Source organism: Aethina tumida, chromosome 4, assembly GCF_024364675.1.
Source record: "Aethina tumida isolate Nest 87 chromosome 4, icAetTumi1.1, whole genome shotgun sequence".
Lineage (NCBI taxonomy): Eukaryota > Metazoa > Arthropoda > Insecta > Coleoptera > Nitidulidae > Aethina > Aethina tumida.
In genome coordinates, this window is record NC_065438.1 from 24,096,487 (window position 1) to 24,110,737 (window position 14,251).

The following is a 14,251-nucleotide window of genomic DNA, read 5'->3' on the forward strand; positions in this document are numbered from 1 at the left end:
ATTTTTTGTTCGAGGTTAATTGCGGATAAAGTTCACTTGACTAATGAGGATGTTTGAATTCGGTCCATTCGTTTTACGCTAGTACATGTTCGGGGCAAAAAGTTAAATTTATTGTATTGAATGGGGGTGGAAAAGTGGCTTGTAAAAATGTTCATTATTTTATTGTGCACAAAAAGAACTGGTTAATTGGTAGCGAGATAAAATTTTAATGGCAATAAGCGTCAGCAAGAAAAATGAATAAAAGCATTAAGCGGAAAGCTCACTTAACATCGTTCACAAAACTAGATCCTTTTCTTCATTAACAAACAGTATTTTTATTACTGAAATTAGTTGGCATCGCCAGACTTTTGTACAGCGGACCGGCGACAATTAATTTCCCCCGTTGTTTTTTCGGCGAACGGACGCAACGACGTATAAATAAAGTCGAAACGGGATGAAATTCGGACACGTTTAATGTGCCGAAAAAAAAGAAGCATAATCGATGCGAAGCAACGAAACTACTCGGCGTTGTTGCGATGCGTTTATTAACTGGATATAATTGTCGCCGAATTATAAACGTTTCGGACGTGACGTTTTCTCTTGTTTGAATTTCATTTCGGCGCATTGTCTTCAGACACTTATTGCTCAAAAACGTCACACGTTAACACGGAACAACGACGCCGCAAAAATGTTCGAATCGGATTCCGGACGACTTTTGTCGTCAATTACATGCATCGGTGTTTAATCGCCGTCGGGAAATTCACCCTCTCGAAACGTTGTTTGTATTCTTGCCGTGGATAATGGAGGAGACGATCCCCTCCGAAAATTCCAACGCGTTACGCACTTCACAGCCAATCGCACAGTGATCTATGATTACACAGTTAAATTAAACGGAATCTGTTTAAATATTAACCTACCCAACTGTTTTTAATCGTGTCAAGACAAATTATAAAACACAAGTATTGATAGGCGGATGTTGGCGCAGCCGATGGGATTACGCACAGTGCTTTGACGTACCCACTGGGAGTAGATCACTGTGCGTACGGGTGGCGTGCGTGGATCCCGTCTTCATGCGTGCCGCGTTTAATTAGAACGATTTGTGTGCCGTGAAGAGTGAGAGGAGTAAACAACAACAACCGGCTTCCTTTGATTAAGAATTAACTCCGGCCGGTGGAGTCAAACACACGCCCCGTTCTCGGGGATACTTTGAACATCGCGGCTTCTAATTATCGCAGTCATCCCTCGAACGTATCTGGACCTGAGCACAAACGAATTCTTTTGTGGTTGCCGGGAGTTTCACAGGTGGTTTAATTGTATCGCAATTTTTGAGTTGCGTGATAAATTGATAACCTCCGTGTGTCTCGCGTTTCCTTTCAAGAATGAATGGCTCCGTTCCATGAAATATTCATTACTTTTCTTTGCGTCTTCGTGTATTTATTAGGCCAATACAAATATATTGGTTTTCATAAATATTCATATTATTATTAATGCAAATAAAATAACAAAGGCAGGTTTCCCCCGTTGCGGGATAAGTGGAAGCAGGGCGTTCCGATCTGCTGAATATTCACGTCTCAACCTTGCGGCTTTGTTATTAATGCACATTTGCAATGTAAAGAGGGTCATTGCCAATGTTTACTTAACAATAACAGACGACGTTCAACAAGCTTGCAAATGGCCCAACCTTGTAGCCAAGTGTCCGATTGATTTTGTCTGTCAGTTCCAATGTTTGGTTTGATCGGCACGGCACTGGGACCATCGATCGGAAATTCGAAATTAACGTGTCCCGTGTAATCTCTTCTGTTCGCGGCTAATAAAGAAAAAGGGGACTCGCGCGATAATTTATAATTTTCGGCGCTGTGTGTATTTTATATCGCGCCGAACGATAACCGGTGTTTTATGGCGTGCCGGTTTTCGGTACGTAGAACATTTCCCTGGTCCGTTTTTAATTAGGATAATGTTCCGCCGGTACGCCGGCTTATTTTAATATTTGACACTGGTTGGATTATAGTTCGGGGTTGTCGTTAATAACTGCGACTTTTAATTTACGGCGCCGCCGATACCCGTTTAATCGCCTTTTATTCCGTTACACGTGTTTCGGATTTTTTTATTTTTTTACTCCGTTAATTAAAACTGATAAGAATTTAAAACGTGGCAACTTGATCGATGCGGGGTTTTTGCCTCGTTAAAAATTAATCATCCACCTCATTAATATTCAGTAATAATGCTAATGTTATATATTTTATTATGGCCATAACTAGTTTATTTAATGTGAACTGTTAAATAATATTAGTTTACTAATGCTATTCTATGCTTTATTCTAAAAACTTATTTTTTCTTATATTTTTCTGAATTCGACATACAGTATTGGAAGAAAGCAAAACAACTTTAAAAATATTTAAATTACTACAAATATAGTATAATTTATACCAATTATAGAATTGTAGAGAAACATATCGGCGAATATTTCTTGTATTAAAAGTAATTCAATAAAATTTAAAAAAAAATGTTAAAAAGTAGAGCAAATTTTTACTAAATGTCAGTCCTACAAAATTGACATATATTTTAGTTTTATAGTATACATCTAAGTAAATTGAGTTAATATAAAGCTCCGTGGAAAAAAATGTTCTTCCGAATTAAAAATACGTTTGTAACGCGTGTTTTACAACAATTTTCAATATTTGGTAATATGGAAGGAAAAAATACAACTGGAAGGTTTCAGGATAAACAAATTTTATCCTACCCCAAAAAAATATCCCTTCTTGAGTTCCATAATATAAAGCTCCGTGGAAAAAAATGTTCTTCCTAATTAAAAATACGTTTTTAACGCGTGTGTTACAACAATTTTCAATATTTGATAATATGGGAGGAAAAAATACAACTGGAAGGTTTCAGGATAAACAAATTATATCCTACCCCAAAAAAATATCCCTTCTTGAGTTCCATAATATAAAGCTCCGTGGAAAAAATGTTCTTCCGAATTAAAAATACGTTTGTAACGCGTGTTTCACAACAATTTTCAATATTTGGTAATATGGAAGGAAAAAATACAACTGGAAGGTTTCAGGATAAACAAATTTTATTCTACCCCAAAAAAAGATCCCTTTTTGAGTTCCATAATATAAAGCTCCGTGGAAAAAAATGTTCTTCCTAATTAAAAATACGTTTGTAACGCGTGTTTTGCAACAATTTTCAATATTTGGTAATATGGAAGGAAAAAATACAACTGGAAGGTTTCAGGATAAACAAATTTTATCCTACCCCAAAAAAAGATCCCCTCTTGAGTTCCAGTAAAATAAAAGATCTACTTGAGACACAATTTGGAATTAATGTTTCCCCAAGAACCGTAAGGAACAGGTTTCTACATGGTCTTCATGTGAAAAAATCCAGCCAAAAAATGGAGTGATGAATCCAGATTTAATTTGGTTAGCACTGATGGGATTTTATATGTAAGATGACATATTCGTAACGGGCTTAGTAGTAGTAAGTATACCATAACTACTGTTGAACAAGGCGGTGGGTCAGTAATGGTAATGAACTGCTTTTCGAGCTTTGGAATGGGTACTTTCCATCAAATAGAGAGGGTATCATGGATTGTTTTATGAATAAAAAAATATTGAGGAGCAAAATAGCCATATTCAGATGAAAATATGCCACTAAAACATTATTCTCAATAGGATAATCTCGAACATCAACCAAGTAGTGGTTTTTAAAGGAAAAAATTAATATTAGGAACTGGGCCATCTGAAACTCCCGATCTAAACCCCATTAAAAATATATGAGAGATAGTGAACAATAAAATAAAATATAAAAAGTACCAGCAAGATTTATTCAATGTTCTGCAGGTGACCAAGCAAAAAATGGGCCCAATATTATTGACCATCTGTTTCCATGAACAAACATGTGTGATCATTATTCATAATAGTAGGTATTTTACAAAATTTTAGTGTAGAATAAATTAAAATATTAAAGTATTTGTACTAATAAAACTTCAAGTAATAATCATTACTAAACAACAAAAATGATTTGAATTTTAAGTTACTGTACTTTCTGCCAATACTGTAAATGAATCAACATTTTGAAAGGAATTTTTATTAACTAAATTTAATTTAAAATGAATTTTGCTTTATAATTTTACTTATATTGCAATCTAATTCAAGTAATTCTGCTTAAATTTTTAATGCATTTTAATAAGTTACTATAATTATGGCCTATGCTGTATGTACATAAAATATTTTACAAACATTTAACATTTTTAAAAAGAGTAAACTGAACGAAACCTAGATTTTATACATTTTTGTTGCATAATAAATATTGTAAATGATTTTCGATAAAACAAATATTTGAACTAGCTAAAACTAATTGTTGTAATAGGAATTTGATGTAAAAAATTCTATGGCTAGCGCACGTAACAATGAAATGGAATTGATGATTCGGGCACATCGGAAAAAAAACGCAGCGCAGATGCAAAACGCGACCCAAATATATATAAATGTCATGGGGGGCGAATCGCGGTCGCAATTTTCGCTCGAAAAGAATATAATTAAATTAAATAGTTCCATGCGGTTTGCCGGTTTCGACCGCGTTTTTGAATAATTGCGCCGACTCCCGAATTTAATTTGCCGTTAACAACTTTTGTCCGGACCGATTTTTTTTTTTTTTTTGTTCGGTTCCGTTTTGCCCGATGCGCCGGCTGCACCCACGAGCGTTTTTCGAAGACCCCGGAACGATGGGACGTTGCGGATGCGGATCACGCAACGTGCTGGACACGTCGGCGGATCCGAATTAATATTCGGGGTTAATTATTTAATCACATCCCACGATATAACTTCGAGCTTTGAGGCATTAACCAGTAATGCCTGTTATGGACAGAACGGGCGCCCATTAAATTATATTCGCTGTGGAAGTTGCGGGTCAGCGCGCCAATAAATTAATCGGACTACCATCGATTCTGTCGCCGTTTACTCCCCCATTCACTGCTTGTGGACAAATGGAATAAGATGGACTAATACAAGGTGTGGTCACAATTTGGAACTAGGTAGAAATATCCAATAATAAAGAAAATGTAATTAAAATGTTTTTATCCTCAAGTTTAAATTTCAAAAATTATTTTTTCTCATATTTCTATAATTGTAGGTCAATTGTGTTTAAATTTGGTATGTATTATTCTAAAATATATACCTACAATTCAATGTAAATTAACTTTTTCTCTCTTTTTCTACTGAATATTTTTAATACTACTAAGCCTTCATATTCTTCATACATTTTAGAAAAAGTGCATTCTTGGTTAATTTTGATTTCGACAGCCATTTTTGAAATATTTCTGTTTTAATGTAATTTCCATACAACACAAAATCAAGTAGATACTAATTGTGAAATGTAGTCGAACTTTAACAACTCAAACTATGATGTGTCACAATAAAATTCGAGTTATAAATGTGTGTTTATCATATAAATAACATTTTGAAACCTATAAAAAATGTAATACATAATACAATCAATATTATTATTAGTATTATGTATTATATTATGTAAAGTTTAAAATTTTAATACAAATAAGTCAGTTATTTGTGTGTGACAGAAGGATTTTTATCTTCATTTTCATTTTACTAATTGATCTTAGAATTGTTGACGACAGGGTATGCTGTTTGGGCATAAGACGGGTATCATCGAAAAGGAGAAACTTCGAAGATTTTGTCTGAGGCAGGAGAAATTAGACTTTGGTTGTGCCAAATATTTAGTTTGAGTTATCATGATTATTCGAATAATCGAAGTTCGAGTTATTAAGTAAAAATTACACATAATTTTCATCCCTGACGCCAGTACCCACCAATTTGTTTCGAGTTATCAAAAATTCGAATTATCGAAGTTCGAATATACCTTAAAAGAGGCCGTGGTAATCAAAATATATTAAGAGTACCATTTTTCTTCAAAATTGTCCAAAGAATATGTAAGACTAAATAGTTTTAAGACAAGTTCAGTGGTGTAGAAAATAGGACTAGGCAAATTTACGAACCATCAGAATTAAGGTCCCTGTATTGTGATAGTTTTAAATAATAATATAATAATAATTTTCTGCGGGTTCCCAAGTTTTGACCACTTATTTTAGACACACCTTGTACACTTGAAAATTTTGCTGAAATATCTTGTTTGGTCTAGTTAATTAATTCAATTAATTTCTTAATATTTAATACCAATAAATATAATTAATATCTGTCAAATATATCTGGCGTTATAATTAATGTTTGAACTTTGTCTAGTTGATGAGTTTTCGTAAAATTACTTTATTTTTGTTTGTAGTTTGTGACACAGAAAATGTTTAATTTAATTCAGCTAATTAATAATGTATTTGTATGTGGTACAACAACAAATAGTGTTTGTCAAATATTTTATAAAGTTTTCAGCAATAGGGAATATTTTCATAAATGTTTCATGTGTATTTTCATGATAAATGTTTTATTGGAGAGCGAAATCCTTTTCCTAAGGGTTTCTAAGTAGATTTCCTTTGAAAAATAACTCCGTGTCAATTTTACACAGGATCTAGATATATTGTTCAATATTTCAAGGAAACCATTCCTTGCGGCCATTTATATACGCCTTTTTTTACTAAAAACAAACTTGAACTGTCAAAACATTTCACCTACTTTTTATGGCAGCTGCTTTTAGTTAAGACCACAAATAAACTTATGGAAATGTTTTAATGTTTTCTGAACTTCACATAAAAGGACTATTCAAGTTTTGAAATGTCATACTCTCAGGACAAAAGCTTCAGTCTTAAATACGTTTGACTCGATAACATTAACGGCTTTTTCCTTTTGTAATTCGTATGCATGATATTTTTCGCCTAGTCAGGCAACAACGGATTATTTTATAAAACGGTTGCCAACTTCAAACAAAATTTTGGATTGGACATAAATCCGTAGCTGCATTTCGCATTTGTACGTATAAAAGTCACGTATATTTTAATTCGAGCAGCATATAATTCGGATGGATCATTAATGGCGAATCGAAACAATTTTTTTAGATAAATCAATTCCTGCCGAAAACAACAATAGCACGTATTCTCGTCATTCCGGCCTAATGCGAAATTTATATAAATTCGTTCGTCATATTTCAACGTTGCGCACTCAATTTATATAAAATGCGAACCAAAAAAGCCTTTTTGTATTTATTCACGGGCACAATACGGAGTGAGGATAAATAAATTGTCGGTTTAATGCGACACCCTCGGCCCCGCAATATTTCGCCGCCGGTCGTTCATTATCCCGCAAACTAATTCGCGTATTAAAATACGATATTCTACGATTCGCTGGCGAAACATTTTTGTAACTGGAACAATGCAGAAAATTTCATGTTCATTACATCACGCACACGAGCGTACATTTTACATTTCGACGTCATAAATTATACGGACCGCGTCCATAAATCCCGGGACGTTTTCGGTCCGGCCCCCTCGACCGAAAAACGTAATAGAAAAGTTATGCGAATCCGATTTCCTTGTTCCAGGGACGATTTTTGTGCCCGGTCAAACGGCGACTAATTTATTTGCAGTGGCACGGACAATTAATTTATTTATTTCGGGGGATCAAGCACGCTTCACGTTCGATCGATGTCGTTCATCTTAATCCGGGACAACTATACGGACATGAAGACCTTGAACTTTGCCTTTTTTATTCGACCAATTTGAATATCAAATCTGGTTTTTACGTGTTGCAAATTGTCGAACAATAACGAATCGTTGTGACCGTAAAATTGGTCTGCGAAACGAAAATTATAAAATTTTACGTGTTCGTTCTGGTCGTGATTTACCGTTCCAATTATAACTCAACAAATTCGGCGACTGTAATTAGTGAAATGATGGATTTTGAATTTTATATTTCGCCTAGTGGAACAACTCAAATAAATAATAATAGTGGAATAGTGGTTTTGTGAGTTCCAGTTCCAGAGTAGTGTCTGCACGTGACACCGTTTGAGAGTTTAAAAATATGATTTTTCCATTGAAAGTCGGCCCGACATGTTCGAAGTGCCCGATAGTTGGAGATTAGTTTTTCGAGTGAATGGAAATTCGACTTCTTAAGAACCTGCTGCCTTCAGATGCAGGTATCTCTTATTATCACCCCGGAGGGACGAATTTAAATCTTCGATTTTACTTTTTGACGAGGCGAAACAATTTATTGGCCTTTATGTTTTGTCGGGAGAACAATATCGAGTTGATTATCAATCAAAACCGTTGTCCGGAACAAACATATAAAAGAGGACTTTTCGCCCTCCCCCAAGGACCGGAGGCTCCTTTGTCTACTTTATGAACGTCCATCCAATTGATTGACACCGCTACAAATTGTCGGATGATGCATCGCAGCCCGGTGGGAGAAAAAGTTGGGAACACTCGAGAAAAGGGTCGCAATTAAGTGCGGGGGTGTGAAACTTTGTCAATTTATTTTAAATAGATAATTCGGCAGTGATTGGTGGATTAAAAGTCGGCCGTTAACAAAACGAATGACTTCGCCAAGGTGCAAGTTAAATTAATTTAAAAGCACTTCTCGAGCGACGATAATTATTCATCCGTTTTTCGTTTTCTTTTATTTGTACGTCCGAAACAAGGGCCCCTTTGTTTCGGGGCATAAATCTCGACCTCCCAGAACAAATTATATCTTTTCAATGTATAGAAAGTGCTAAATGTTAATGACAGACAATAAAATGTAAATCACTTGGCACAATACGGCTTTAGGATTTTTAAAACACCGCTTAAGTAAGTGCTAGTGTTTTTAATAGATGTGACGTATTTGCACGAGTGCAAAGCGCCACTTCGAATAAGGAAAGCGGTGGCATTATTCTCCCTGCGGATCCTCCGTCTTGTACAATAACATGTACAAGAACCCGCACAATATCTTTCAATTGGGGACGCCGCCAGCTTCCGTTGGTATCGCGGGAATAAAAATTTAGTGGTAATAAAACTTTTAAAGTGCATCCTGGTAGAATATAAATTCGGTGGCGCGCAGCCCCTCAGGCACCCGCTTTTAAATAACGGAATTTATCGGGGGGCATTAACTGACAAAAATGGAAAAATCATCGGCGCAAGCAAGTTACACGGTCAAAGGGCAATTTTGGCGTGCCGTAACCGAATTACGAATCGGTCCGGCGGTGTTATTCTTGTCTCCGGAAATATTTTGCGCGGCGTAACGCAATTCCGGGGGGCGCAAAGTGAATTAGGGGTGTGCATGGTGCATAATAAAATTTGCCGGCCAAACGCAATTGTCTCTGGTCAGGTTTTTTGAGGTAATTTTTGAAATTGCGGATTGCAGATTCTGGCCGAATTTAATTTTAATTCGTTTTTGAATGGGTGAATAATAGGAAATGTGGAAAATATGATGAAAAACGGCAAACTATAAAAGTGTGTATTGGTTCAAATTATTCGTTTATCTGTTCTCTTCAATTTTAAAATAGCAAGGCAAATTACAATGACATATACCGATTTTGCTGTCCAATATGGGTCTCCATGAACTCGATTTATGACTTTTTAATGATACTACGTTGATGCATTTCTGTGAATAATTTGAATTATTTAAAAAATCAGTAATAATGGCATTAAATTCCATCAAATATATGATACATTGTTCCAAGAAATTAACGCACTACACCAATAATAATTCATTATTATCAATATTTTCTGAAAATGGGAAAAATAAACGTATATACTGTTTGTACATTTATTTAAATATATGTTTTTATTTATAATTGTTACAAAAAATTTTAAAAGATAATGTCCCAGATATGTTCTATTGGATTAAGGTCCGAACTGCGAGGGGTTGCAAATTATCTTCCCTTATGTTGTTGAATAGTACTTATCGGAACCCCTTCTACGATTTCTGATTCTGACTAAACCTCTTTTAGTCATAAAATGTCTCAAAATTAAAAGTCTCAATCTGGAAGAAGTTGTAGTACGAGTACTACCCTGACTTGGTCTTCTAATATAGTGGTATTTCGGCTATTTTACGGTAACTCCAACCCTCTACCAGTGAAACAACCGCTTAGACACACTCATTTCTAGATTACCGTTGCATATTGACAATTAGCGAAAATTAAAAAGAAAATGGGGATGATAAATGAGTTGTAACGAAACGGCGCATTGTGGCAATTGTACTGTGTTACTAATTTATCAGAATCATTATATTTCAAGTAACAAAGAAACTAAACATTTTTTACCAAATACTTTGAGAAATTAATAAAACAAAATTAATTAGAATTAAAAAAAGAGAATTATGACTATATTTTTCCAGTAAATACTGAGCTGTGCTGCACGAACAGGTTTACTCAGAATTAGTGAACGAATAAATTCTTGATTCATAACTCACTATACTTCTCTTAGAGCTTTACCAAGCTCCTATTGATAGATAAATTAAGTATGAACCGAATAAAATGTGTTCTTTATCCACAAAATGATGTTTTTGGAAATAAAAATTATACAATAAATGAAATGCAATTTATATTTATATCTAATAAATATACAGAAATTAAAATAAATTAAACGTCTAGACTTGCAAATATTCAAATAATTTTACTTGTCAATATAAAAGGTATTGAAAATATTTTTAAATCTTTTTAATGTAGAAAGTTTGGAGTACATCAATATTAACGTTTTCGAGTTCTGTGTAAAAATGCACTAGAGAAAGGTGGTATTTTTTGGCTTTAGTCGTAGTGGCATCAACAAGGGCCTAAAGAGAGAACTGTTCTTGTCGTCGTTAATTTAAAGGAGAAATATGTCCCGGAGCAGCTCCGTCTCCCAACGCAAATATTTGATTTGGATGTAAAGCACGTGATATCAAACGCAAATAGCGAATGTTATACAGCAAACTACTTGCATTAAGATAAACATCGTTCCTCTGTTTAAATAAAAATGTCGGACGGCTCACGAGTTCGGCTCCTCTCGTCGGAATTAAATGAACAAAACGAGCGCACAGACGTACAGACGTACCTGTGGATATGTTTGTATTTCGCTTTTTATTCACGGACCATTACGCCAAGGAAAATGCAAATGATTTATTCCGAGGGACTCGGTTTATCTAGTCCTCACGCATGAACGGCCCTTTTGTAGTTCAGTCGCAAATTAAAGAGGAACTCCGTCGCGTCGTTCCACAGGTTTTACCGAACGGATGCTTTTTTAACGGGGCCCCATCAAAAGTTATTGCCGCAATTTATCGTCGCCGGAGACGCCGAATGTTCGCGTCGCATTATCTGCACACACTCACCCACCCACACGGCGAATCGAAAGTTTGCATTTCGGGCATTTCCAATTTGAAGTAAATTTCCGAACGGGCCGCCGCGTGCACATGATAAATCGGACCTACCGGCCGGTCGGCAACTTTATCGATCACATCCCTGCCCTGTGGGTCAAGTGTTTACTATAATTTCCTTCGTTCATTCGTGCCGACCGCACAGGTGAATTTACAGTCACGACGGGAGCTGGAAATCCTGCCGCGGGCGGGAGGGGCCGGCGCCGAGCCCCCGTTTCCTCCCGTACGGGGGTCGAAACACACTGGGACCGTTTCAATTATTTTTTTTATGACAACAACGGCAGTACATCCTGAGTTGTATTAGAATTCATGTAACAATTTACGAAACAATTACGCACTGTTATTGTCTTTCATTTAACGACAATTTTGTAACTCAAAACGGGGAGATTTTTACTTTATTCTGTCCCACATCTGTGGTAAATCACAGAATGGAATAAAAAAAGACAAAATAGAAAGTGTTTAGAACAATGTGCGACCCACACCTGGCCATGTCATGACTCTCCCTCATTCAGCGGCTGCACCTCCCTCACCCCCCGAGCCAACAATCACAATAAACTCGGGTATTATTTTACGGCCTGCCCGGCGTTTAAGCGGACTTTTACAAATTAGGCTGCAACGGTGATTAAGGGGCGGCGAACATGAAAGATTAATTATTTGTTTGGTCGAGATTTCTCCGGGCAGTTCGCCCCCCCATTTTTATTCGAAATATATGCAATTGTTATCATTCGCGGAGCGACGTCGATGAATTTCCGTATTGGCAAGTAAAACCCGATGGGGGTAATGCAGTTTGTCGTAATGGCCGCGATAAATTCCGTTTAGGCGAAATTATACGCGACCGTTTCGGTAATAGATTTTTGCGAGTGCAACACACACAGAACACGGCATCGGTTTCGGCGGGGCGACGAGACATTTTCTGATTGATTTTGGTCCCGGCGTTATCGTATGTGGAATTGAAATTTCATATCGATGAAAAGCACGGGGCATGATGCGGCAAAACGGCTTTCGCAGACATGCAGTCGTAAAATAGCGTTTTCGGTGCCCGACCAGAACATCCAGCACACTCACACACACGCTGATCTACATGCGGATCGATACGGGATTCCGAATATCCGCCTTTTAATCTCTGTTCTACAAGATCGGGTCTTTTCAATTTTCTATTTGCGGTGTTAACTAATCAGTCTAAAAAGTTGCACGGTGTGTTTTGTGGCGAGTTAACTTTCAAAGGGTGGTTATTTTCAATGTTTTGCGCATCCGCCATAATTCACAATGTATTTTAAATAATGGTGAATGCCCACGTACGCGCATTCGCCATTAATTAAACTATGTTTTTAATTATGGCGGGTGCGCAATAAACTAAAGTACATGTTTGAACCTAAATATAGTTAAATAGTTTAATTTTTACATTTCCTTTGTTCTATATATATTTAATTCAATATTGTAGTACATTAATATACTGGTGTTTTATATTGTGTTTGAAACGTTTTAACATATTTATTTATTATTTATTTTTGTTATTCATCATCAATTTTAACTTTATTTGTAATAAATAAATTATAAAATATTTCATTGATCAGTCTCACAAATTTTAATTTATTTGTCTCTTTTTAAGTTGTGAGGTACAATAAATATTTCGATTATTCTGTTCAATTTAAATTCAGTATTTTTTAGTAATTTTATTATATTTCTACTTAGGGTATAACTTAACTATTTTTTTTTACTTAATCCAATTTTATTTTGGACATTTAATTTAATTGTGCCCATTTGTACTGTTTGTTCTATTAAAAATATTTCGATTTTTAATAATATTCAAAACTCATTTTTATTTTAATTTTGTTTGTATTATCAAAATATTTCTTTTACTCAATACACTTTGAATTTGGATTATAAATTTTCATTTAATTATCCTTAATTAAATTTTTTAGCTTTTTTTACTTAAAAACTGAATATTTTTATTAATAATTGTCATTAAAGGTCTATTTTTATTTTATTTTTGTTTGCATTATTAAAATATGTCTTCTACTCAATGCAATTTGATTTTAAACATTTACAAATCTTAATTTAATTGTCTTTAGTTAATTTTTTTGTGTGCTATATTGCTAAATATTTTCATTATTCTACCTAAATTTGTATATAATAAATTCAATTTTTTAGTTTTGTTTGTAAAATATATCTTCTACTTAATTCAAATTTGATTTTGAACATTTACAAATCTTAAGTTAATTGTCCTTAGTTAATTTTTTATGTGTGCTATTATAAATATTTTCACTATTCTACCTAAATTTAGTTATAATAAATTCAATATTTTAATTTTGTTTGTAAATTATATCTTTTACTTAATTCAAATTTGATTTTGAACATTTACAAATCTTAATTGAATTGTCTTAGTTAATTTTTTTTATGTGCTATTATAAATATTTTCATTATTCTATCTAAATTTAGTTATAATAAATTCAATATTTTAGTTTTGTTTGTAAAATATATCTTCTACTTAATTCAAATATTATTTTGAACATTTACAAATCTTAAGTTAATTATCCTTGGTTATTTTTTTTGTGTGCTATTATAAATATTTTCATTATTCTACCTAAATTTAGTTATAATAAATTCAATATTTTAGTTTTTTTTGTAAAATATATCTTTTACTTAATTCAAATTTGATTTTGAACATTTACAAATCTTAATTTAATTGTCCTTAGTTATTTTTTTTTGTGTGCTATTATAAATATTTTCATTATTCCACCTAAATTTAGTTATAATAAATTCAATATTTTAGTTTTGCTTGAAAAATATATCATCTACTTAATTCAAATTTGATTTTGAACATTTACAAATCTTAATTTAATTGTCCTTAGTTAATTTTTTGTGTGTGCTATTATAAATATTTTCATTATTCTACCTAAATTTAGTTATAATAAATTCAATATTTTAGTTTTGTTTGTAAAATATATCTTCTACTTAATTCAAATTTGATTTTGAACATTTAC

General features: G+C 34.0%; 1 protein-coding gene across 1 annotated transcript in view; it reads left to right on the top strand.

Moving 5' to 3' along the window:
* Positions 1–14,251, top strand: part of LOC109606112 (E3 ubiquitin-protein ligase MIB1) — a 315,033-nt gene that overhangs the window by 172,358 nt on the left and 128,424 nt on the right. The gene's annotated exons all lie outside the window — the stretch shown is intronic.